General features: G+C 43.6%; 1 protein-coding gene across 2 annotated transcripts in view; it reads left to right on the forward strand.

The window, feature by feature from the left end:
• The window catches only part of NMRK1 (nicotinamide riboside kinase 1), a 785,964-nt gene that overhangs the window by 510,635 nt on the left and 251,088 nt on the right, over positions 1–24,241 (forward strand). The window lies entirely within an intron of this gene.

Below are 24,241 nucleotides of genomic sequence, written 5' to 3' on the forward strand. Positions count from 1 at the left end.
ACTTGAATTTATTGTAATATGGTAAGCGCTTTCGCAAGTGTTCCACTTGCTTCAGACAACTCTCAAGTTCTATCATAAGCTTTTAAAACAATTCATTAATAAAATCAGCCAACAGCAACTTCGTTAAGACATAATTGATACTTTGTTTCAGCCCACATACATTTTTAAAGTCATATCCTGCAAGCCGATACCTATCTACAAGCACATGCTTTTTAATATATTAGGAAAGCATTTCTCTATGTCATAGTATTCAAGTATAACTTCACTTATTTGAAAAACATTGCTTCAAAACTGCATATAATAAGCATGCATGAGACAAAATGGATTATTAGGTTACATGCAGATGGGGAGAAAGATTAGATGACAGCATCACCCTAAAACCCTCACTAAAGGCTAGACGATTGTTAAAAATAAATTAGAGGCCTTTGTAATCTATAGCAGCATGGATAGGAATAAACCATTTTGCACTGCTTGTTCCTTGCCAAGTGATTGTATTCTTAATGGGGCATTCCAGCTTAGATTTTTAGCTGCTTTCTAATCCTGCCTGTTAACAGCTGTTTTGCAAGTTTACCTATCGTCAAAAGATATCAACGATACTAGAGAAGAACAATGAGGTCATACCATGTCCACAGATTTCTTAAGACGGGTAAAGACTTTAGACTTCAAAGAGGGGCCATCAAAGGCTGTTCTTATTTTGGAATGATGGCAAGGGCTCTTGTTATGCCTTCATCTGGTTCTATAGGAAGTGGAAGGCTTCTGATCCATCTTGATTCAGTAAGAATACATGGATGTTCTTCGTGTTTCACTGTTGCAGTCATAACTGTAGGGTGCTCCTGCCGGCAGGCAGCCCGAGGTCGGCCAGAATCCCAAAGTCTGGGTCCGGCGTCGGCTGTTTAAGCTAGTATCCTGACGTCAGTACGCCTTGGTACATAGCCCTCAGCCGACACCATCTTCTCCAGTCTTTCTTGCCGTGCGGTGGAAAGCAGCTCGCAAAAAGTTGGTTGGCGATTTTCGAACAGCGTATTTGGTTGTTGTCGGTCCGAAGTTCTTACTTCTCTTCTCAAAGCTAAGTACCCCGTTAGAATCTTTTTCTTGTTCCTCCGATGTCAGAAAAAGTTAATAATTGTATAGCGTGTGGGAAACAAATACCTCATAAAGATTTCCACTCTTACTGTCTACCTTGCTTAGGCCCTGACCACGACGTTTCTTGTTGTCGGTTCTGTGCCAGGTTCAACTCTCGTACTATCAAGCGCAGGTACGATTGGGCTTTAAATTATTTTGACAGACGCTTCAATTATAGAATGTCGTCGGACACTACCGGAGTTCAAAAGAAGCGCAAAGATAAAGACAGGTCTCCGAGGTCCAAACAGGACTCGTTGCAGCTAGAGCCAGCGTCCGGTTCGGCTGTCGTCAGTGAGGCGCTTTTGCAGCCCCTGTCGTCCGCCACTTCTGAACCGATGGCCGATACGGACTCCCATGGGGAGCCATCAAGGCCCACTATTTCAACTGCTGCAGGACCTTCGGACGTCGCTCCTTCAGATGGGTCCGGAACCGCTGTGCAGGTACCGGCTTCTGAGGGGGTTTTCAGGCCTACTCACATCACTATTTCAAAGGCAAAGACAAAGACTCCTGCTAAGTCTAAAGTTCCAGCTCAAGCTGCTTCTGAATCCACTCCCAAGACACAAAAACAATTATTGAGGATGGCTGAAGATTTGCTTACAATGATTAGGGGTTCTCACCCCCCTCCTGAGAAAAGGCCTCGACAGGATGTTACTCTGGATTCCTCTGACCAGGCTTCTGTATCTTCTGTTTCTTCCTCTGATCAGGACTATTCCTTTCCCCCTTATGAGGATTCGGATGCTGAGGATTCTTTGCCCTCGGCCTCTCCACCTGAGGATTTTTCTTTTGGGGAAACCTTGCATGAGATGAGGGAACATTTTCATTGGGAAGGACAGGAATATTCTGCTTCCAAAAAGAGGCTTAGAGAATTTCTTCTTCTTCCTCAGCATAGGTCTTTAGCTATCCCTCCTGTCTTGGACATTGTAGATGATGCTTTTACTGAGGCTAATTTGAATCCTGATTCCATGCCTCCTGCTCCTTCTAAGCCTGATAGATTTTATAGGGTTCCTGACTCTCATTTATTTTTAATTAAAAACCCTTCTGCGGATCCTGAAACTATTTCTCAGGGCTCTAAGGCTGCTAAGGTTGCTACTTCTAAAAATCCTATTCCCTCTGAGAAGGATTCTCGTGCTTTAGACAGGTGGGGAAAAAAGGTATATACTTCTGCTACCCTGTCTGTAAGGGCTTTAAATTGCCAGTTTCATATGTTTAAATATCAGCAATTTCTTTTGTCTGTTTTAAAGCAAAAGCTTGCTTCCCTTCCTGCTTGTGCAGAGGATAAGGAACTTCAGGATGTTTTGCATGCTACTGAACAGGTTAACAAGCATAGCTTACATTGTGGTTTTGATGCTTTGGATGCTTCTTGCAGGGCTGCTGCCTCTGGTACTGTGATTAGGAGACATGCCTGGCTTCGTGAACAAAGTTTACCTGAACAGGTTAAGGCTAAGTTACTAGATGCCCCTGTTCAACAAGATGTTCTTTTTGGTTCTAAGGCTGAGGAAGTTATTAAAAAGATGGAAGAAAAGGCAAAGTCCATGCAGACTGTAAAGGATTTCTTGCAAGTTCAGCCTCCTAGATTTTCCAGGAATTGGCCCTCTAAAAATTGGTCCTTTCCCACGTCTGACAGGCCTCAAAGGGGAAGATATAGACGCTCCAGAGGGTCGTGGTCAAGGCCAGACCTCTTACAGATCTAGACAATGGACTGCTTCTTCACCTAGAAGGGGAGAAGACAGATCCTAATCTCAAAGAAAGCAAACTCAATGACTCTCTCGGTTGGGCTTCAGGACCCCTTCACCTGGACGCCCCTCTCGGAGGAAAACTGTCTCTTTTTTACAGAAATTGGACTCATATTACCCAGGACAGTTGGGTATTGGACGTGATTTTAAAAGGTTACAAGTTCCACTTTCTCACTTTGCCAAGGACTCACGGTTGGCCAGATCTGCCAAAACTTCAATTGTCAGAGGCCTTAACTCAAGTGGATGCTCTTCTGGCCATGAGAGCCATAGAGCCTGTTCCACTCGGAAATGGGAAAAGGGTTTTATTCAAGGCTGTTTCTGGTTCCCAGAAAACAAAACTCATGGAGACCTATTCTGGACCTTTCTGTGTTAAACACCTTTTTGGAAATTCCAAAGTTCAAGATGCTTACTCTGCAACAGCTAATTCCAATGCTCTCTCAGGACGCCTGGATGGTGACATTGGACTTAAAGGAAGCCTATTTGCATATCCCTATCAGACAAGAACGCAGGAAATTCCTCAGGTTCAAGGCAGGTTCGAGGCACTTTCAATTCTCTGTTCTGCCCTTTGGTTTATCTACTGCGCCCAGAGTCTTCACCAAGTGCCTGGCACCAGTAGTAGCTTACTGCAGACTTCAGGGGATCCAGATTTACCCCTATTTGGACGACTGCCTTATTCAGGCAGACAGCAAAGATCTTCTGCTTCAACATCTGGACTTTGTTCAACGTCTTCTCCTACTACTGGGATTCTCAGTGAACATAAAAAAGTCACATTTGATCCCTTCTCAACAAATGGTATTCTTGGGAGCCCTCTTAAATACAACCTTACAAAGGGCCTACCTCACTCCAGAAAAACAAACTCAGCTGGCTTCTACTTTCAACACCTTGGCAGCTCTATCTCAGCTCACTGCAAGGAAATTCCTGCAGGCTCTGGGCTACATGGCTTTCTGCATTCTGTTGATTCCAAACGCAAGGCTTCACATGAGAAAGCTTCAATGGTATCTGAAAAGTGTATGGTCACAGCATTACCACGATCTGGATATTCTGATTCCTCTGATCCCCTGCCTCCAGAAGGAGTTCCTCTGGTGGTCCAGGGCATGCACTTTAAACGAAGGAAAACCTTTTCGTCTCCCTCAACCTACTCAAATCCTAACCACGGACGCCTCGGATTATGCTTGGGGAGCACACTTTCTAGACAATTGCCAGCAGGGAACCTGGACAAAGGACCATCTTCACTGGCACATCAATCTGAAGGAAATGTTGGCAGTTCAAAATGCCCTTTAGCCTTCAAAAACCTTTTACAACCAGGGCCTCTGCTAATTCGCACAGACAACACCACGGTCATGTGGTACATCAACAAGCAGGGGGGTTCTCATTCATACCCTCTTTGCAGACTAGCTATGGATTTATGGGACACAGCTCTAAAGTTGAATCTGCATCTCCAGGCTCAATTCATTCCAGGGAAACAGAATCTCTTAGCAGACAGCCTGAGCAGAAACATTTCATATCCTCACGAATGGATGCTAGACACCAACTTGTTCAACAGGATTGCTGCAGTTTGGGGATGTCCCCAGATAGATCTGTTTGCATCCCATCTCAATCATCAGCTGCCTCGCTTTTGCACCAGGTCCTTCCACAAAACAGCATGGAGAGTGGATGCCCTGTCCTTCAGCTGGAGAAGCCTTTCAGCATATGCCTTCCCTCCTCTTCCTCTACTGCCTCGGGTACTACTGAAGATAAAACAGGACAAGCCCAAGTTCCTCATCTTGATTGCTCCAAATTGGCCTCGACAGTTTTGGTATCCAACCTTAAAGCTCCTGTTCTCGGGGCCTCCTTAGATTCTCCCACTGTACCCTTCGCTTCTGTCCCAGCATCAGGGTCAGTTACTACAGTCCAATCTCAAGACCCTTTGCCTGGCAGCTTGGCTCTTCAAAGGAATTTGATTTCTTCTAGTCTTCCCAAACAAGTTTTGGATGTTCTTTTGGAAGCTAGACGGCCTAGCACTAGGAAATCCTATGCCTCTAAATGGAAGAGGTTTTCTATTTGGATGCAGGACCGAGGCTCTGATCCTCAGGTTCCTGATCTCTCCTCTATTTTGCTTTACCTTTCGGAACTTTTATCTAAAGGACTTTCCTTTTCTTCCATTAAGATTCATGCTTCTGCTATCTCTGCGCATTTCAGTTCTGATCCTCCTGTTTTTCCACATCCTTTGGTGAAGCAGTTCTTGAGAGGGCTAAAATTTGCGGCCTCCAAGGACCCCTCCTGTCCCTGCCTGGGATCTTAATTATGTTTTAGAAAAACTTACTTTGCCTCCTTTTGAGCCTGCTGGATCTTCAGATATTAAGTTTCTATCCTGGAAGACTGTTCTTTTGTTAGCATTGACCTCTGCCAGAAGGGTCTCAGAGTTGCAAGCTCTCATGGCTGTGGAACCATACCTTATTTTCCATCAGGACAGAGTATCCTTGAGGACCAATCCTACTTTCATGCCTAAGGTGATTTCGAAAGTGGCTTTAAATCAGACAATTCACCTTCCTACTTTCTTTCCAAATCCTCAAAATAAAGGGGAAAGGATTTTGCATTCATTGGATGTGCACAGACAGTTACGATTTTACTTGGACAAGACTAAAGATTTCAGAAAGTCTAACCAATTGTTTGTTTCCTTTGCCTCCAGTTCTCTTGGAAAACCTATTTCTAAACAAACTGTTTCCAAATGGATTGCTTATGGAATCAGATTTTGTTACACTCATCATGGGAAACAGTTTCCAGGGACCATTAGAAGTCATTCTACTAGAGCAGCTGCTACTTCTACCACTTTCCTCAGAGGAGTCCCTACCAAGGATATCTTGGAAGCTGCCACTTGGAGTTCTGTGCATACTTTTTCCAAGCACTACAATCTCCCCTTGTTTTCTAAGTCTAGGGCAGGCTTTGCCTCTGCTGTCTTGCAGGGTATTCTTGCCTCCCCTTCTTCTATCTAAAGCCTCCTCCCCCTCTACACTGCTTTGGGATTCCACCCTACAGTTATGACTGCAACAGTGAAACACGAAGAACATAGTACAGTTGTGTACACCTACCATAAATGTAGATGTTTGAGTGTCTTCACTGTTGCAGTCGGGGTTTCCTCCCTCCTATCCCCTCTTTTCTCTTATTTGTGGTGTATTTGTGTTTCCTTGTTGGATTCATTTTTGATTTGTTGGGGGCTTCTGACATCTAGGGCAAGAAAGGCTGGAGAAGATGGCGTCGGCTGAGGGCTATGTACCAAGGCGTACTGACGTCAGGATACTAGCTTAAACAGCCGACGCCGGACCCAGACTTTGGGATTCTGGCCGACCTCGGGCTGCCTGCCGGCAGGAGCACCCTACAGTTATGACTGCAACAGTGAAGACACTCGAACATCTACATTTATGGTAGGTGTACACAACTGTACTTTTGTTATCTTTTGATTAATGGACAGATTGAATACGACTGATGCTTCAATCATTATACGGATTACAAATGCCATATTGTCATTTGAGTGCCAATAATGAACTGCACTGAGGACATATCGACATCTACAAATCACAGCCTCTAGTATTCTGATGTCCGTCCACTACATCGCAGCCTAGCTGTGCTACCGCTCTGCAGTCTCTTTTCCCCCATTCTATTTGAGAATACTAATGAGATGTCCTTCAAGAATGCAACTGCAGTCATAACATGTGGGTTGTCCTGCCTCAGGCAGCCCTCGGTCGGCCGGATTCCAAAGTCTGGGTCCGACGTCGGCTGATGTCGCATTTCTCTCCGACGTCAGAGCGGCTGGAGTACATAAGCATCAGCCGACGCCATTTTCTTCAGTCTTTCTTGCCGTGCGGTGCCCGAAGCAGAAGCAGTTCGCAAGTGCCGGTCGGTCAGCTCCTGTATTCTTCGATACCGAAGTCATCAAAAAAGCTAAGTACCCTGTTGGGGACCTTTTCTTGCCTCAGCCGATGTCAGAAATTACTGAAAAAGTTAACAATTGTCTATTTTTTGGTAAACAAATACCTCATAAGGATTTCCACTCTTACTGTCTTCCTTGCCTTGGTCCAGACCACGACGTCTCGGCCTGTGTAGCCTGTGCTCGCTTCAACAAGCGCACCCTCAGGCGCCAGGCGGAGTTCGCTGAAGATTTTTTCAGCGATAAATTTGCTTACACCATGCCGTCGGAACTTCCGACATCGCAAACGCCCAAGAAGCGAAAAGACCGGGACCGACATCCTCGGCCCGCGTCTACCACCGACTCCACGCCAAAACCTAGCGTGAGTGCTCCGGTTCCCTCTGAGACAGTCTTGCCACCGCTCCAAACTGAAGACACCGCATTACCGACGACTCCGATTCCGGACATCACTCCGACGCCAGTTATCGATTTTCCTCCGGATACCGAAACCGAGGAAATGCCCGAGACCATTGCTGTAGACAAGGTCACTCCTGCACGTGGAGCTGCCAGGCCTCCTATGGCCATGTCTATTAAGGCCTACACTAGGGCTAAGGCAGCCAGCAAAACAAAGCATCTTACTACTAAAACCTTACCTCAGCCTCCTCCAGAGACACAAATTATGTCTATGGCTGCTGACTTAATTTCCATGATTAGAGGTTCACAGGCCCATTCTGAGAGAGGATCCCAGCCTCCTTCTGATAAAAGGCCCCGGATTGAACCCTCTGACCCTATCCCTTCAGATGAAGATTCTGAGGGCTCTGTCCACTCTGATAGCCAGGAAGAGCTCTTCCAGACCTATGAGGACTCGGATGCAGAAGATTCCATCCCCTCGGCCTCCCCTCCTGAGGATATTTCTTTTGGGGAAGTTCTGCATACCATGAGGGAACATTTCAAGTGGCAAGGACAGGAATATTCTGATTCCAGAAAACGCCTTAGGACTTTCCTTAAGAAGCCCCAGCACAGGCCCTTAGCTATTCCTCCTGTACTTGATGTTTTGGATGATTTATATTCTGACTCTAGTGCTACCCCTGACTCTCTTCCTCTGGCTCCAGCCAAGCCAGACAGGTATTACAGGGTCCCAGAAACACATTCCCATTTATTCAGGGCCCATACTGCTGATTTGGAAACTATTTCACAGGGGCCTAAAGGAGTTTCAGCTTCCACCTCTAAAAATCCATTGCCCTCCAACAGGGAAGCTAGGTCATTAGAGAGATGGGGCAAAAAGGTTTACACATCCACTACCTTATCTATGAGAGCTTTGAATTGCCCTTTTCATATGTTACAATATCAGGATTTCCTGTTAGAAGACTTACAAAAAAACATTAGCCACTCCTGATCCTTTAGACAGGAAGGCTTTGCAGGAAGCTGTACATAACACTCAGCAAGTAAGCAATCACTTCCTGCAGTGTGGATATGATGCACTGGAAGCTTCATGTAGGGCAGCTGTGACAGGGGCAGTCATCCATAGACATGCATGGTTAAAAGATCAACCTCTACCAGATCATGTAAAGGCAAAACTTCTGGATGCACCTTTGGAAAAGAACAAGCTTTTTGGTGCTAATGCTAAGGATGTGTTAAAGACCATCGAAGAAAAAGCAAAATCAGTTCAGACGGTGAAAGATTTCCTCCAGGTTCAACCCCCCAGATTCAGTAGGAATTGGCCTTCAAAAAACTGGTCCTTTCCTAATCCAGAAAAGTTTCAAAGGGGTAAAAACAGACGTGGCCGAGGAAGAGGCCAATACAGAGGCCCTTACAGGGGACGACAATGGCAGCCAGGAAACCAAAGAAGTGACGCAGGGGTTTCACCTGCCCCACAGCCACAATCTCAATGACTTTCCTCTACTTCCGCCTACCAGGGAACAAATAGAAGCTCCCTTGGGCGGGAAATTATCTCTGTTTGCAGAAAATTGGCACAGACTGACAAAGGACAAATGGATTTTGGACATTATAGACCGAGGCTACAGGTTCCATTTTCATACCTTGCCAAGAAAACAAGGCATGCCAAACCTGCCACAAACCCAGAGGGCAGAGGCTATCAAGCAAATCAATCTGCTGACTCGGATGAAAGCAATAGAAAGAGTTCCACAACAAGAACAAGGCCAGGGGTTTTACTCAAGACTGTTCCTTGTTCCAAGAAAAGAATCTCAATGGAGACCAATACTGGACTTGTCCGCATTAAACACCTTTCTCATAGTACCAAAGTTCAAAATGCTGACTCTACAGCAACTCCTTCCCATGCTGGGCAAGGGGTCTTGGCTGATTACTCTGGACCTCAAGGAGGCATACCTGCATGTCCCTATCAGACACAGCTGCAGAAGACACCTCAGATTTCTTGTAGGGCCAGAGCATTATCAATTCTCAGCATTGCCATTTGGCTTATCTACTGCGCCCAGAGTATTCACAAAATGCCTGGCTTCAGTAATTGCTCATTGCAGGCTCCAGGGGATACAAATTTACCCGTACCTGGACGACTGCCTGATACAAGCGGACGACAAATTGATGTTGACAAAAAACTTGGACTATGTCATACGATTACTTCAAGCTCTGGGATACACAGTCAACTTCCAAAAGTCAAGACTGCAACCATCCCAGCAAATAATCTTCTTAGGTGCCAAACTAGACACAGCCTCTCAAATGGCTTACCTGATAGAAGACAAGCAAGAGAAGTTAACTCATTATTTCAAAGGTTTAGCAAAACTCACCCAGATGACTGCAAGGAGATTCCTACAGGCCCTGGGTTACATGGCATCCTGCATTCTCCTGGTTCCATTAGCAAGACTACACATGAGAAAGCTTCAATGGTACCTAAAAAGCGTTTGGTCTCAACACAGCAACAACTTGGAGACAACCATACCGCTCATTCCATGCCTACAAAAGGAATTCCTATGGTGGGCCTCGGTGAGCCAGGCAAACACAGGTATGTCATTCAAAAAAACACAGATAACACAGACCATGAACACAGATGCCTCAGACCTTGGATGGGGGGCGCACATGGAAGGCAGGTGTATACAAGGACAATGGTCTCCAAAGGAAACACATCTGCATATAAACCAAAAGGAAATGCTGGCAGTAATGCATGCCATCGAGGCCTTTCAACACCAACTTCAGCAAGGCCATTTACTGATACGGACAGACAACACCACTGTGATGTGGTATATAAACAAGCAAGGGGGCACCCACTCTTACCCCCTTTGCAGACTGACAATGCATCTTTGGGAAAAATCACTGAGCCTAAACATCCAGTTACAATCCCAGTTTGTTCCAGGCAAAGACAATGTGTTGGCGGACAGCCTAAGCAGGAATTTCACAGATCCACACGAGTGGAGGTTACATCCGAAGGTCTTCACACAACTCACTTCGACATGGGGCAGGCCAGAAGTGGACCTATTTGCCTCTCACCTCAACCATCTTCTACAAAAATTCTGCACAAGGACATACCATCCAAAAGCTTGGAAAATAGATGCTCTCTCATTCAACTGGAACTTCCTAACAATCTATGCATTCCCACCTCTGCCACTGATGACCTCAGTATTACTAAAGATCACAGCAGAGACCCAAGGGAATCATAATAGCTCCGGATTGGCCAAGACAACACTGGTATCCACTACTACGGAGCATATGTCACACCAGGAGGTGGGCCCTTCCCCAATGGCCTCAACTTTTGACTCAACACAATTTCGAAACAGTGCATCCAAACCTTCAGACACTGCAGCTAACAGCCTGGGAGATCCCATAAATAACCTCAACCTATCTCTCTCCAAGGAAGTTCAGAGGATACTAACAGAGGCTCGAAGACCATCCACCAGAAAGGTTTACTTAGCAAAGTGGAAAAGATTCAGCAATTGGAATACCAGCAAGGGACATGATGCATCATTGTTGAACATCCCACACATCTTGGAATATTTGGCAGATATGCTAAAGAACGGCCTCTCATATTCTTCCATAAAGATACATGCATCAGCTATTTCAGCTAGATATAACACTGATCCTCCTGTTTTTTCACACCCTTTGCTAAGGCAATTCCTCAGGGGAATCAAGAACATAAAGCCACCAAGAAAGGCCCCAGTGCCAGCCTGGGACCTCAATTTTGTCCTAGAAAAACTGACTCTACCTCCATTTGAACCAGCAGCTTCAGTTGACTTGCAATTTCTCTCATGGAAGACAGCTTTCCTGTTGGCAATTACCTCAGCAAGAAGGGTTTCGGAGCTACAGGCCCTAATGGCAATACCACCGTTCATAATTTTTCACAGAGACAGGGTTTCATTAAGGACCAACCCTACTTTTATGCCAAAGGTGGTATCTAGGGTTTCTTTAAATCAAGCCATTCATTTGCCTGCTTTCTTCCCCAATCCTGAGAACAAGGGGGAAAGACTGTTGCATACCTTGGACATTCACAGACAACTTTGATACTACCTGGACAGAACCAAGGCCAGTAGGAAGTCTGAACAACTTTTTGTAGCTTACGCCCCTGCAGTCCAAGGAAAAGCAATTTCAAAACAGACTATTTCAAAATGGATTGGACATTGCATCAAATTCTGTTATTCCTTTCATGGAAAGTCTGTTCCAGCCAATGTCAGACCACATTCCACCAGAGCTACAGCCACCTCTACAGCATTCTTAAGAGGGGTGCCTACTAAGGACATTCTAGAAGCTGCTACATGGAGCTCCGTGCATACATTCTCCAAACACTACAATCTCCCTCTATACTCCAGATCCAGAGCAGGCTTTGCTTCGGCAGTCCTGCAGGGTTTGATTGCCACACCATCTTTTTCCTAGAGTATTCCTCCTCCCCCAGCTAAGCTATGGTATTCTACCCACATGTTATGACTGCAGTTGCATTCTTGAAGGACATAGTACAGTTTTGTACCTACCATAAATGTAGATGTCCGATAGACATGCAACTGCAGTCGGATTTTCCCTCCCTCCATACCCCTCTATGCCTAGGGTCCACTCCTATCCCTGTTACTCTTAGCTGGGGATATCTGTTATGGTGTATTTGTTTTATTGCTCATTTATTTGTCTGGAATCCTGTTTTTGTCTTCCAATTTGATTACAGCCTTCCTTGGAGGGCACCTGGCATCTGGGGCAAGAAACACTGAAGAAAATGGCGTCGGCTGATGCTTATGTACTCCAGCCGCTCTGACGTCGGAGAGAAATGCAACATCAGCCGACGTCGGACCCAGACTTTGGAATCCGGCCGACCGAGGGCTGCCTGAGGCAGGACAACCCACATGTTATGACTGCAGTTGCATGTCTATCGGACATCTGCATTTATGGTAGGTACAAAACTGTACTTTTCTTGAAAGATAATAGTTTGTTTAGTTTTAGAATTGAGATGGACCGTTGACATTTAATAATTTGTAAATCTGATATTACTGAATATGTTTTAGCATGTACAACACTATGTTAGGTAAAAAAATGTGTTATATTTATGACACCTAACACTAGGTTAGTTTTGTTGCTATTCAAAATGCTTTAGAAATTATATTATTTTTTTTATACTAGCCATATTGGACGCCGCACTTGTGACATATGTGAGTATTCGAACATTGTTAGAATTAAAAATGCATAGGGAATATGTGCAGGTCTCTTAGCATAGTCTATTTAAATATCATTGTATCCGAAGTGTCATCTTTGCAGTTTCTAACGTATTTGCTTTGATTTAAGTTTTTATGTTGATTTAATTTGTTTTCAGATCAAATTTTATATCAAATAGGATCTTGGCAAATTTTCTGATAAGCTTGTTTTTTTGCACTGCAGACTGATTATTAATTGTGGTAGTATATGTAGCACCCCATGCATACTTATATGGTGTGATCGGAAAATGGTGCACTCTAGTATAGACAATCTGTGCTTACTGGGCCAGTATAATTAAGTCATTCCTGACGTATGTATCTTTTTCCCATAATGCTTAGACAGATTTTGTATAATTTGACATAAGATCATGATCTAATTCTATAGAATGTTAGCATGTAAGCTGTTAGCGATGGTTGTTTTAGTTCACTTGATACGATCGCAAAGCCATGTACACTTAGGTTCATAGGTTCATACTAGGCTATCTGCCCCAGGGCATTTACAAGCCTAGCCAGAGTGTGTTTGGCTTTCACCACCCATTTTAAATGAATTTTGCTATGCCCTTTTTCGAGGTTAGTATACTGTGCCTCTGTCTCAGTGACACAGAAGTGATACCCGGAGTAAACCTACGATCTCCCATCCACTCATCAAGATTCCTCTTGAAGAGAGTCAATGAGGGACTCTGCCTAACCTGGACTGGGATTTTATTCCAGAGTGAAGGGAGCCTCTGGGTTATGAATCTGTCCCTCCAGCATGTCCTATTTATTTCAGTGCTGAGGTTCAAGTCTCTCGAGCGCATAGCTCGATGGGATTTGGATTTTCTGAGGTGCAGCATGTCCATTAATTCTGGGTTGGACATGGCTTTATACGTCAGGCACAGATCGCCTCTGAGCAGGCGGTATGCCACTGAGTAGAGCTGGAGTTTCTTTAACCGGGCAGCATATGTCATCTGTTTGAGCCCTTTGATCCTCTTGGTGAGGTACTTTTGGGGTCTTTCCAGTTGCTGCAGGTGTCTGGTAAGGTACATCCCAAAAGGGGCATTGTACTCAATTATGGGCCTGATGAGGGATGAGTAAAGAGGCACGATGACCTCCCCTGATCTAGATGTGAATCCCTTCATGATTAGGTGGGCTATATAACATGTTTTTCTAACCAGTTTGGCCACGTGGTTGTCGAATGAGAGATTGCTATCAACTTGGGTCCCCAGGTCCCTAATTACTTCTTCTGTACTTAATGGATTACCATCTATGTGGTAATTTGTGGGCACTTTGTTTTGCCAAGGGATGACTATACACTTTTTGGCATTTAGCTTGAGGCCATGGCTCTGGCACCAGTTGTCTGTTTCTATGAGGCCTTTTTGTAGGATGCTTGTGTCGGCTGGAGAGTCGATTATGGTGCCCAGTTTGCAGTCATCTGCGAACTTGGTCAGCCACAGTCCTTTCATGTTGGCCTGTACCTCCGAGAAATATATCACGAACAAGAGAGGTCTCAGGACTGAGCCTTGTGGGACGCCACTTGTAACTGGTTTGGAGTCTGACATGGCTCCAGCAATTCTAACCATGTGGGTTCTGTCCTTGAGCCAGTTTGGAACCCATCTAGTGACATAGGGGTTTATATTTAAGCTGGTGAGCTTATCTATAATGCCCGAGTGGGGTATTGTATCGAAGGCTTTTGCGCGGTCCAGGTAGGCTGTGTAGACCACTTTCCCCTCGTCAATGGCCTTGGTGACTGTTTCAAAGAAATCAACCAGGTTTAAGAGGCAGGATCTGCCCTTAACAAAGCTGAGCTGGGTAGGATCCAGTGTCTGTAGGTCCCCAATATTTTTATTTATGATGTCCATGATGATCCTTTCCATAGCTTTGCAGACCAAGCTAGTCAGGCTTATGGAGCGATAGTTTCCAGGATCCATTGAGGCACCACCTTTGTGGAGAGGGACCACTGTTGCTGTACGCCACTCTTTGGGTACATATCCTGTAGTAAGGCTGAGATTGAACAGTAGTTTTATGTTTGGGTTTAGTTCTTCTTGGAGTTCATGTAGGACGCAGCCCGGGACACCGTCTGGTCCCATTGATGCTGTGTTTTTTGCTTTGGAGAGGGCGGCTCTTACCTGAGCATCTGAGATGTCAGGGGGGCAGCACTCTGCTAGGATAGATATTTGCCCTTTTGGTGAGGAAGGGGGGGAGAAGTTTGCGCTGAACCTGTCAGCTAGGATGTTGGCAATGTCTGTGGGTTCAGTGTATTTTTTTGTCATTTTGGACTAATTCTGAGCATATCTGGGAATTCCCACCCAGGTTCCTAACATAACTAAAGAAAGCCTTGTGATTATCCTTAGTGTCCTGTGCAATTTTTCTCTCGAAGCTGGCCTTAGACGATTTTATGAGTGCCCGTAGTTTTTTGCTAATACTGATCAGAGATGCCTTCCCTTTTTGGGATTTTGCTCTGTCACTCCTTCTATTGTATAGTTTGTTTATGGCTGGGGTCCACCAGACAGGACGCCTGCCTTTGGAGGATTGGGTCTTGGTTTTTCACTGTGATTTTCTGGGAATGGGCTGGAGTCGGGATGTGAATATCTAGTGAGATTAGTTTATGGTCTGATCTTACCAGTGAGGGATACACTTCTGGTCTGAAGCATAGAGTCCCCATGTTGGTGATGATCAGGTCCAGTATGTTTTCCTCTCTTGTGGGAGTGGTATCAAGTTGTTCCATAGCATTTGAGTTTATAAATACTAGGAACCTTTGGGCTAGGGTGTTGGAGCTAGAGTAATGCTCCCAGTCTATGTTTGGATAGTTGAAGTCGCCCAATATAATGGTGTTTGGAGAGACCTTCATATTTTCCAGTGTTCTCAGGAAGGCCGAGTGGGGTTCCTGGGTTTGGGAGGGTGGTCTGTAGCAGGCTATAAACTGGAAGGCAGTTTTACCCACTGTTAGTTGCACATGGATAGTCTCTGATGCTTTGTGCTGTGCCACCAACCTGGGGGTGTTGGTATCTTTGACGAATATTGATACACCCCCTCCTTTTGTGGTTCGGTCCAAGTTTTGGGGCCGAAAAACATGGTATGAGGTATAACCTGGTAGTGCTGGGGTGCTCTCGGGAGCCTTCAACCAGGTTTCTGTTACTGCACAGATATCGATGTTCTCCATGCTAAGGAGAGTTTCGAGTGTGTGCATCTTGAGGTTTAGACTTCTGGCATTGAGTAGCATTACTCTTAGTTTCTTATCCCTTGTGATATCTATGGAGGTGGGTTTGTCTTTTGAGCCTTGCCTAAAAAAGGCACTATGGGGGTGGCAAGAGCCTTTGCCAATATCCGAAAGCCCAGGGGTGACAGGTGCAGGCCGTCCCTAGCAAAGCATCGTGGCTTGTCGAGCATGTCATCCCAGGCTGACAGGCATTGGATCCCCTTTGAATGACACCAATACTTAAGCCAATTGTTGAAATTGATCATCTTGTCTTCATATTATGGCATCATTCTTGGTGAGGGTAAGATGCTACTCAAGGTCAGGGTCATACCGGCCTGGGCTACATGCTCAGAGAGCTGCTCTATGTCTCTTTTCATGTAGTCCAGGGAGGTACGCCTCAGGTCATTCACACCAGCTTGGAGAATGACTGAGTCATATTTGTACTTGCCGTGGAGTGACCTGAGTGCTTGTGTTATGTGGCGGATCCTAGCGCCCGACAGGCAGCTCACCGTGACCTTCTCCTTGTTCAGCCTGGTGAGCGGGACATCAGTGTGCCTGACGATAGAGTCACCTATTACAAGTGTATCAGGTGTGTTGTTTAGCCTTAAGGGCTGTGACTGTTCGGCACACTGGCTTTGTGAGTTATGTGTTGCATGTGTTTTGTTTTGGGGTAGCGGTTGCTTGGGTGTCTGCTTTGGAGGTCTCTGTTGCTTAGGCAGATTTTTATTTAGAGCCTCCGAGTATGTTTTTGTGTGTTTGGTTTGCTGTCGTGGTAGGTCTATGTGAGACTGGAATTGTAGTGAGTGTGGTTTCCTTCTCCTCCTGAGTGGTTATGCCAGTACTGAGTTGAGAGAGTTTAGCCTCCAGTTTGGCTATATGGTTGCATCTCTCACATGTGTTGGCATTTGTTGGGAGGAGGAGAGGGTTGTCTCTGTACATGAGGCAGTTGTAACATTGCCTCAAGATTCCCAGATTCACCAGCTGGACCGGAGAGGAAACTGACCTTTGGACATGCTATAATAGTATTGGGAATTCCTTTATAATTGAAAAAAGGGCCAATGGGGAACAAGGTACTCAAGAGGAGTTTGTGAGGGTGTAGTGCTTTTAATTTTTTAGTGCTGACTTATATAATTGCTTTAGTGAGCAAGTGCCAGGCTTTAGAGTAGGAATAGAGTATTTATTATGAGAACTAGATCAGTTCTAAGGGAAAAAGTGAAGAGCAGACTTTGTGGAGCCAAGAATGGTTTAAACCCAATTAAGCAGCGTTGCCTGATGCCGCGCCATGCGCAAAATCACACAAAGCCACGTTAAAGCGGTTTTTATACAGGTGGGACTTGAAAGAGCTAGAAATTGGCCCAAAACGTCCAAAAGACTACCAAATTCTTGTGCTGGGAACACTCCTCCAGGGATAGATAGGCTGCTCTAAGCTCCCCACTGCCACTGGTGAACAAAGAAGCCTCCCTTTATCCAAGAAAGGAAATGGGCAACACAGGAACTTTCCAAAAGTCCAGAATACAGCAAAGCCTGTATTTGGACTGCTCTAGGTCAGAAAAGATGGGAAACAAGGATAATTTTTGAAAACTTGTGAACGTATATGCTTCTTTTAAGTTGCTTTAAGTAATGTCTTTAATTTTAAAATAAAGTGATATGAAGAAGTGTTGTTTTAACATATTGCGAGAAGAATGCAGATCGTAGTTACGTAATGACTTTTGCGATGGGATTTTAAGAATGAATGTAGACTAAAATGGCTTGTTTAATATGACAGCATATATATATATATATATATATATATATATATATATATATATATATATATATATAAATATAAATGCATATGCTTATTATATGTAGTTTTGTGTATTTAAATACTATGACATAAAGAAATGCGTTCTTAATATATTAAAATGCATGTGTTTGTAGATAGGTATTGGCTTGCAGGATATGACTTTAAAAATGTATGTGGGCTGAAACAAAGTATCAGTTATGTCATAACTAAGTTGCTATTGCTGAGTTTATTTTTGAATTGTTTTAAAAGCTTATGATAGAACTTGAGAGTTGTCTGAAGAAGCAAGTGGAATACTTGCGAAAGTGCTTACCATATTACAATAAATTCAAGTTTTTTTTTAACCTGGCCGTGTGTCGGCTCGTTAATATTTATTTTTGTTTTGTGTTTTTTTTACTTGGAGTTCAAATTTTTTTCTAAGAAATATTTTACATGGACATTGTTTGTAGGGCAGCCTGAATCATTGTTTCTAGGGCAGGCTGCCTGATTTTGTTTGGATAGCACTTCAGTCCTGCTTTGAGCTGGGGATTTTATCTCATATTTTTAGTTCACAGAGAGTTCCCCATGTTCCATATTCTTAACATCCTTTGAACTGCCTCCTTATCACTGGATATCATAATAGTTTTGTTGCACAGTCTGTTGTTGACTGTTTTGAAACTCATTTTGGTTGTATTAGCTGCTGCTGGCTCCGATGCCTGTAAAGTCGGGAAAATAATTGTATAGGATCTTAATGTGTAAGCAGATCTCATTCTGTCCCTCTTTACCCATAGGAAGTGTTATTCATGCTATCTTAAACTTTAGTAAAATATCACATTCTCTGGAAAACCTGACCGTCTCTCTCTCTCTCTCTCTCTCTCTCTCTCTTTCTTTCTTTCTCTGCAGTTTGTCTAAAAGCATGCATCATTTCACTTTAAGTAACAAAGACATAAGGATGGAATGAGCTGACCCTATGCAGGTATACTGGCTATGAAGCCATTAGTGGTAGCAAGTCACTTCAGTGCCTGAAGCAATATCAGATGGATTAAGATGAAACAGTCTTGAGTCTTGATTAGACTTCCTTTATGATTTACTGTCATGGCAAGTTATGAAATAAAGAATCTTATTCATCCCATCCATCTGATCCAACTAATGGGTCCTCAAGTCGCTTGTCAGATCCAAGCTGTAAAAATAGTACTCTAGCTTCAAGCTCCTTTAAATTTTGTCTTCCCCATAATGCACTAGTATGTGAAGCTATATCAGATCTCACTTGCTACCACAGTGTTTGGACACAGGTCATCGCCTCTTGAAAGATGTGATCCTCCTCAAACATTTTCACTGTTCTCTCTCTTTTTTTTAATTATATTCTATATTTCAAAAGTTTTTTTTTTACTTATGTAGTCTTTAAAGAAAAGGTTTTTCTCTCTCTTCCATTTCGTCTTGTTGGCATCAGGCAGACATTGGTCTGATGTCACTATTTTTCTCCCTGTTTTTGAAAAAACAACAGAGAAAGAAAGAGAGAGAAAATTTACAGTGTAGTTGTTCCTGAAGCTTAAATAGCATTACCTTTTAATTTTGTGGTGTTACTCTTTATATGATCTTAGGTACTGATTACTGAGTGTGCTCTTTTTTTTTGTTATTGACGATTAGACTATTTGAACCTTATGCTAGTGTGTGTGTGTGCATGTGTGCATGCGTGTGTGGGCGCGTGTGAGCACATGTGCATGTGTGAGTGCATGGTGTGCGTGTGTGTGCCTGCGTGCGTGTGTGTGTGTGTGTGTGTGTGTGTGTGTGTGTGTGTGTGTGTGTTTAAATATGAACAAAGAGAAAGAAAAAAGCTTCTGGAAGTGCCAAAAGTGTGGCCACAGAATTCCCTCCCAAGACAACCATGAGTTGTGTGTGGTGTGCTTGGGGGTGGAACATCTGTTTGTGTATTGTTCCATTTGCAAAGGTTTTGGGCTTTGTGCCCTCTTGAACATAAAGAATAAATTGATCATTACTGGGCTGTTGCCTCCTGATTCTGAGGATGACAAGCCCAAAGAAGACTACAGAAAAAGAAAGACATTCTAAAAAACAAAGAATCAAGAAAGGAGAGCCCAGCACATGAACAGCTGAGGATTCAGAGCCGTCTTTGGCTCTGAAGACACCTAGAACTGAATCACTGACACATTCTCTGACTTTAGCCCTGGCTTTATAAGAGTTAATAGCCATTCTAAACAAATCCCCAAGAGATTACTAATTATGACTTCTACAGAGAGAGAGTTGACTTGCATACGTTCCTGGCCTCCATCTTCTTCTTCTTTAAGGTCCTTCAGGTTCTACAGGAGTATTTCAGAAGCTGATTTGGATCACATGATGCTGGTATTTTTGAAGATGGATGTCCTCCAGTTCCCCTCTGTCTTGAGGGTGGATAGTGAAGGTCATGCATTTCCCATCTTAGCTCCTCCCCCAGTATGTTTTGGTGTCAGTGGTTTCAAGGTTGAATCTACCTTAGGAGTCTGTCCCCTCACTGCATACTGGTGTTTCTGTCTTGGATCCAGAAGGATTGATCTGACTCTCTTGACCCTAAGACCCTTGGAATAGAGTTTGTTTCAGAGATGCCATCTTGATGCAGTATTTTCAGTGCCATCTTCAAAGTTGTCTTGCAATATTCCCTTGTCGGTGTCAGAGACACTGGCACCAATTCCCTCCTTGAGACCAGCCACCTTCTCAGTTTCAGGGATGACCTCCTCAGTGCTGCCCACCTCTTCCTCTTTGAGGGTTGACCTGGCCATCAGTGCTGGCTCTTCTGATCCAGATGAGGTTGTATGGCCTTTCAGGTTATGGAGAAGATCATTGTTTCTCCAGTGAGAATAGACACACAAGCTTCCCAGGTGTCTGCTCCACCCTGTGACTCACTTTCTTCTTTGTCTCAGTCTCATCATGCATCCATGGGTCAGAGCTGAAAGACTGGCCTCAAAAGTACTACTCATCTGCTGAATGTATCCTCTGAGGAGTCAGATCCTCCCTCTGATAATCCAAGAAAGAGGATGTGTAAAAGTTGGCACATCGATTGCTCATCAGAGTCAGTCAATATGGACATTAACTCGGAAGATCAAGAGGGTTCCCCAAATCCCCTCTGGAAGATTCCACCTTCAGCAATATTCTTGAGTTAATGTGGCAAAAGGGATCTTATCTCACCAGCGCACCTTCCCAGGGTATGGATGTTCATTTTGAGGTCCCTCCTGTGAACCACTGTATTAATTTGACCATGAGGAGGTTAATGCATCAATGCTCAATACCTGTAAGTCAGTACTCCACAAGCCAGACAAGATTCTCAGACCCCCCCCCCCCAGGAAAGACAGTTTTGGGCCAAAGGTCCAGTCATTGATTCCATTATTGTGGCAGCGGCCTCCAAAAAAGAGCTGACAGAGGACACAGCTCCTGTTCACCCTTCCAATAAGGAATCTAGTAGCATGGACAGGTTAGGCAAGTGCGTGCATGCTTCAGAGACATTCACTTTTAAGCCCTTGAACTACACCACTCATATTAATTGCATCCAGAGGGATCTGGTGCAGGAATTATTTGCCTCTCTAAGAAGACCACCTACATCAGATTCCAGAGAACAGTTGGAAACACTCTAGGCATGAATTTGAATATTTCTAACCTTTTCATGAGGCTCATGCATAATTCTCCTGATGGAGTGGCACATGCTGTGGAAGCAGGTATTACTATGCGGCATCAAGTCTTCATCTTTGTGACTCTGCGGACAACTTTAAAGTGTCCTTTGCAAATGCACCTATGATGGATTATCCTTGGTTGGTCCTTTTGTGAAGAAAAAGATGCAGAAGTGTAAGCAAGATGGAAAAACACTTTCTACCATGGGAGTCAAATTTGAGCGCCCTCAAAGATCACATCATAGGAACCAAAAGGGACCTAAATCTCTCTGTTTCAGAAATGACAATCATCACCCCTCTAAATCTACTTCTGAGAGAGGTGGCTGCAGCAGAGGTAGTGCATTAATGGATGCAGACCAGACCTCTCAACCAATTGGGGACAAATTTTGACAGAATCAGGGACAAGTCAAGAAAACATCAGGGACACTTTTAAAATATTAGTGCTATTAACTTGAAACATTGACAGAATCAGAGCATATGAATTAATACACATTTTCTGAAGTAAAAGAAGTTTATAACTCTTAATTATTGTCATTATTCATTAAGTGTAATTCACCACCTTTCCTCCAAAAGTCACTAGTTTTAGGAGGGATTAAGAGGGACAGAGTTAAACTTTGAGTCAAAATCAGGGACATCCCTGAAAATCAGGGACAGTGAAGAGGTAACATTGCAGACTCAGAAGACGAGGTGTTTGCAGAACTAGGGATATCATGGACCTTTCTCTCAGGCAGCTTCACCATCAGTGAAGGGCTGCCATACTGCTCCCCTCTGGAGGCAGCCAATGGTCATTTTTCCCTCTACCGTACTGAATAGATCATCATGCAGGACTCTTAGATAAGGAGGATAATATTCAGAGAATATACAATTCCATATCCCAAACTGACAACGTGACAGTGATGTGGTACACCATCATCATTAGGCAGGAAGGAACCAGATAATAGTCCTTATGTCAGGAAGCCAGAGTGTGTAGAAATTGGTGATTCCTTCTTATCACTTTCTGCTAGCAATGCATAGTCACGGAAAGGTCTGTTATCTTGCCGACAGGCTTTTCAGATCTACCTTGATGCTTTACAAGTGGGCTCTCAATCCACTGGTAGCGCTTCAGATATTCACATGCTGGGCCTAACTTGCTGTGATCGATTTGTTTCCCTTTTCAACACAAAGTGCAACAACTTTTTTGCTGTGATTCCCTCAAGAGGGACAGTCACTGAGAGACATTCTACTCGACCAGTGGCCTCCCAGGCTGCTGTATGCATATTCCCCCTTACTCCTGATGCCTATGTTTTTGCAGAAAGAAATTGGATGCAAAGACACAGTAATCTTCATTGCCCCAGGAAAATTTGATTTCTCTTCTTAAGTCCCTACTTCAGGGAACACCCTGAACCATGGATCCCAGGTAGGATCTGCTGTCTCATCCATCCAGGAATCCTCAGCCAGATCTTCACAGCTTCAGACTAACCTCTTCTTTTCTCCGATTACAGTGTTGGCCAGTGATTCAACCATGTCCTGTGACTTAGACAGGAATTTATCCACATCCTAGAAGGAGTCCACTTTTTACCATGAAAAGTGAAAGCACATCACAGTTTGAGGTATAACACAAAACATAGACCCTCACACTGCTCCTATTCCAGACATTTTTCATTACCTAGAAAGTATATTTGACTTGAGATCCAGTTTTTCTGCTATTAAAGTGCAGTTAGCAGCTATCTAAAATTTCCACTGTGGTTACAAAAGCTGCTATTTAGCTTCTCACAAGCTCTGTAAGGCCTTTCTAAAAGTAGTTTTTCTTCTTTATTCTCCAGTCAAAGCACAAGTTCATCCAAGGGATCTCAATTTTGTGCTGGAAGCCTTAACTAAGTCATCATTTGTAAGGCATATTCAGCTCCTTTGGCATTTCTTTCCTGGGAATTCTTATTCCTGGTGGCTGTTATTTCTGCTATGAGATTTTCAAAATTGCAGACTCTATCCTTTGTCTTTCCCGTCTTGGTTTTCCACAAGGACACTTCAAAGTCTCGCTGCTTACTAACCCTTCTGTTGTTCCCAAGGTGGCTTCTGATGCAAATATAAGCCAACCTATCAATTTACCAATATTTTTTCCAGACAATTCCAGTAAAGCTGAATACATTTGATATACCCTGGAAGTACATACATGGTTTACCATCAAAATGTTGAAATGCATCCGTTCAACTGACACTTCTGCAAAAGGTTGATTTCAAGGTTTGGTAATGTCAGAAATTATTTTACAGAATCTGCAATGGTGAAATTCTATTCCCATTTTACGTCCTGGATGGCAAATGGGTTTTCACACAAAACTCCTGGAAATAGCAAATGTCGAACTCCAGTTTTACCATGTTCGACATTAGGGAAAACATTATTTCAAACTTCAACATTTAAGTTCAGCATTCTGAACACTTGCACAGATGCGTTTCAAAATTTTGATGGTAAACCTACTTACATAGCTGTGGTTCTGTCTGCATAGAACCAAGCCCTTTAAAAAGGGTTCCCAGCTTTGTTTCATTAGCATCTAATATGCTTGGTTCATTAGTGCCTAATGTCACCCATTCTAGGTGGCTTATTGATTGTATTTTGTACATTTACTCAGCTCACAGTCATCCCTTGCCATACAAATACAAAACCCATTCCACAAGGTCTGTTGCCACCTCCACACTCATTTTTAGGGATTCCTCAAATTATGTGATTTGTGCAGTAGCAACATGGTCTATGTTGCACACCTTGGGAAGCATTATAAGTTATTTGTTATCTCTTGGTCTAGTGCTTCCCATGGAGACAGTATCCTCAAAGGTCTCCTGTTAGGTTTCCACACAAGTTTTCAGTAGCTGGAGAATCTTAGAAAAACTACAAAAGTGGTATCCACCAAGAACTATTAAAATATATAAATGAACAGACTCCAACCATGGAAAATGAACTAATTTAATATATTAAAATAAAACACCACTAAACACAACACACCAAAATCATTCCATAAGTGCTTTCATCTCTCAAGGAGACTTCATCAGATAAAATCAATTGAGTTCCAACCATCTTGTATACCAAATTAGAATACGGTCATTTGCATAATTTCTTTCACTTAATTACATACCATTCAGTATTAACGCTACAGTACACCACATATAATTCTGCTAAAATATCAGCCTTTTCTCTTAAAATCGGTCCTATAGAAACTTGATCATTTAATCCAGGTAAAAATGTGGCATTTAATTTCAACTGCCACACTAACTCTCTTTTTAAAAGTATTCTTTGCCATTCACCACCCCTT

This window comes from Protopterus annectens, chromosome 2.part0, assembly GCF_019279795.1.
Source record: "Protopterus annectens isolate FY-2018-M chromosome 2.part0, PAN1.0, whole genome shotgun sequence".
Taxonomy (NCBI): Eukaryota; Metazoa; Chordata; order Ceratodontiformes; family Protopteridae; genus Protopterus; species Protopterus annectens.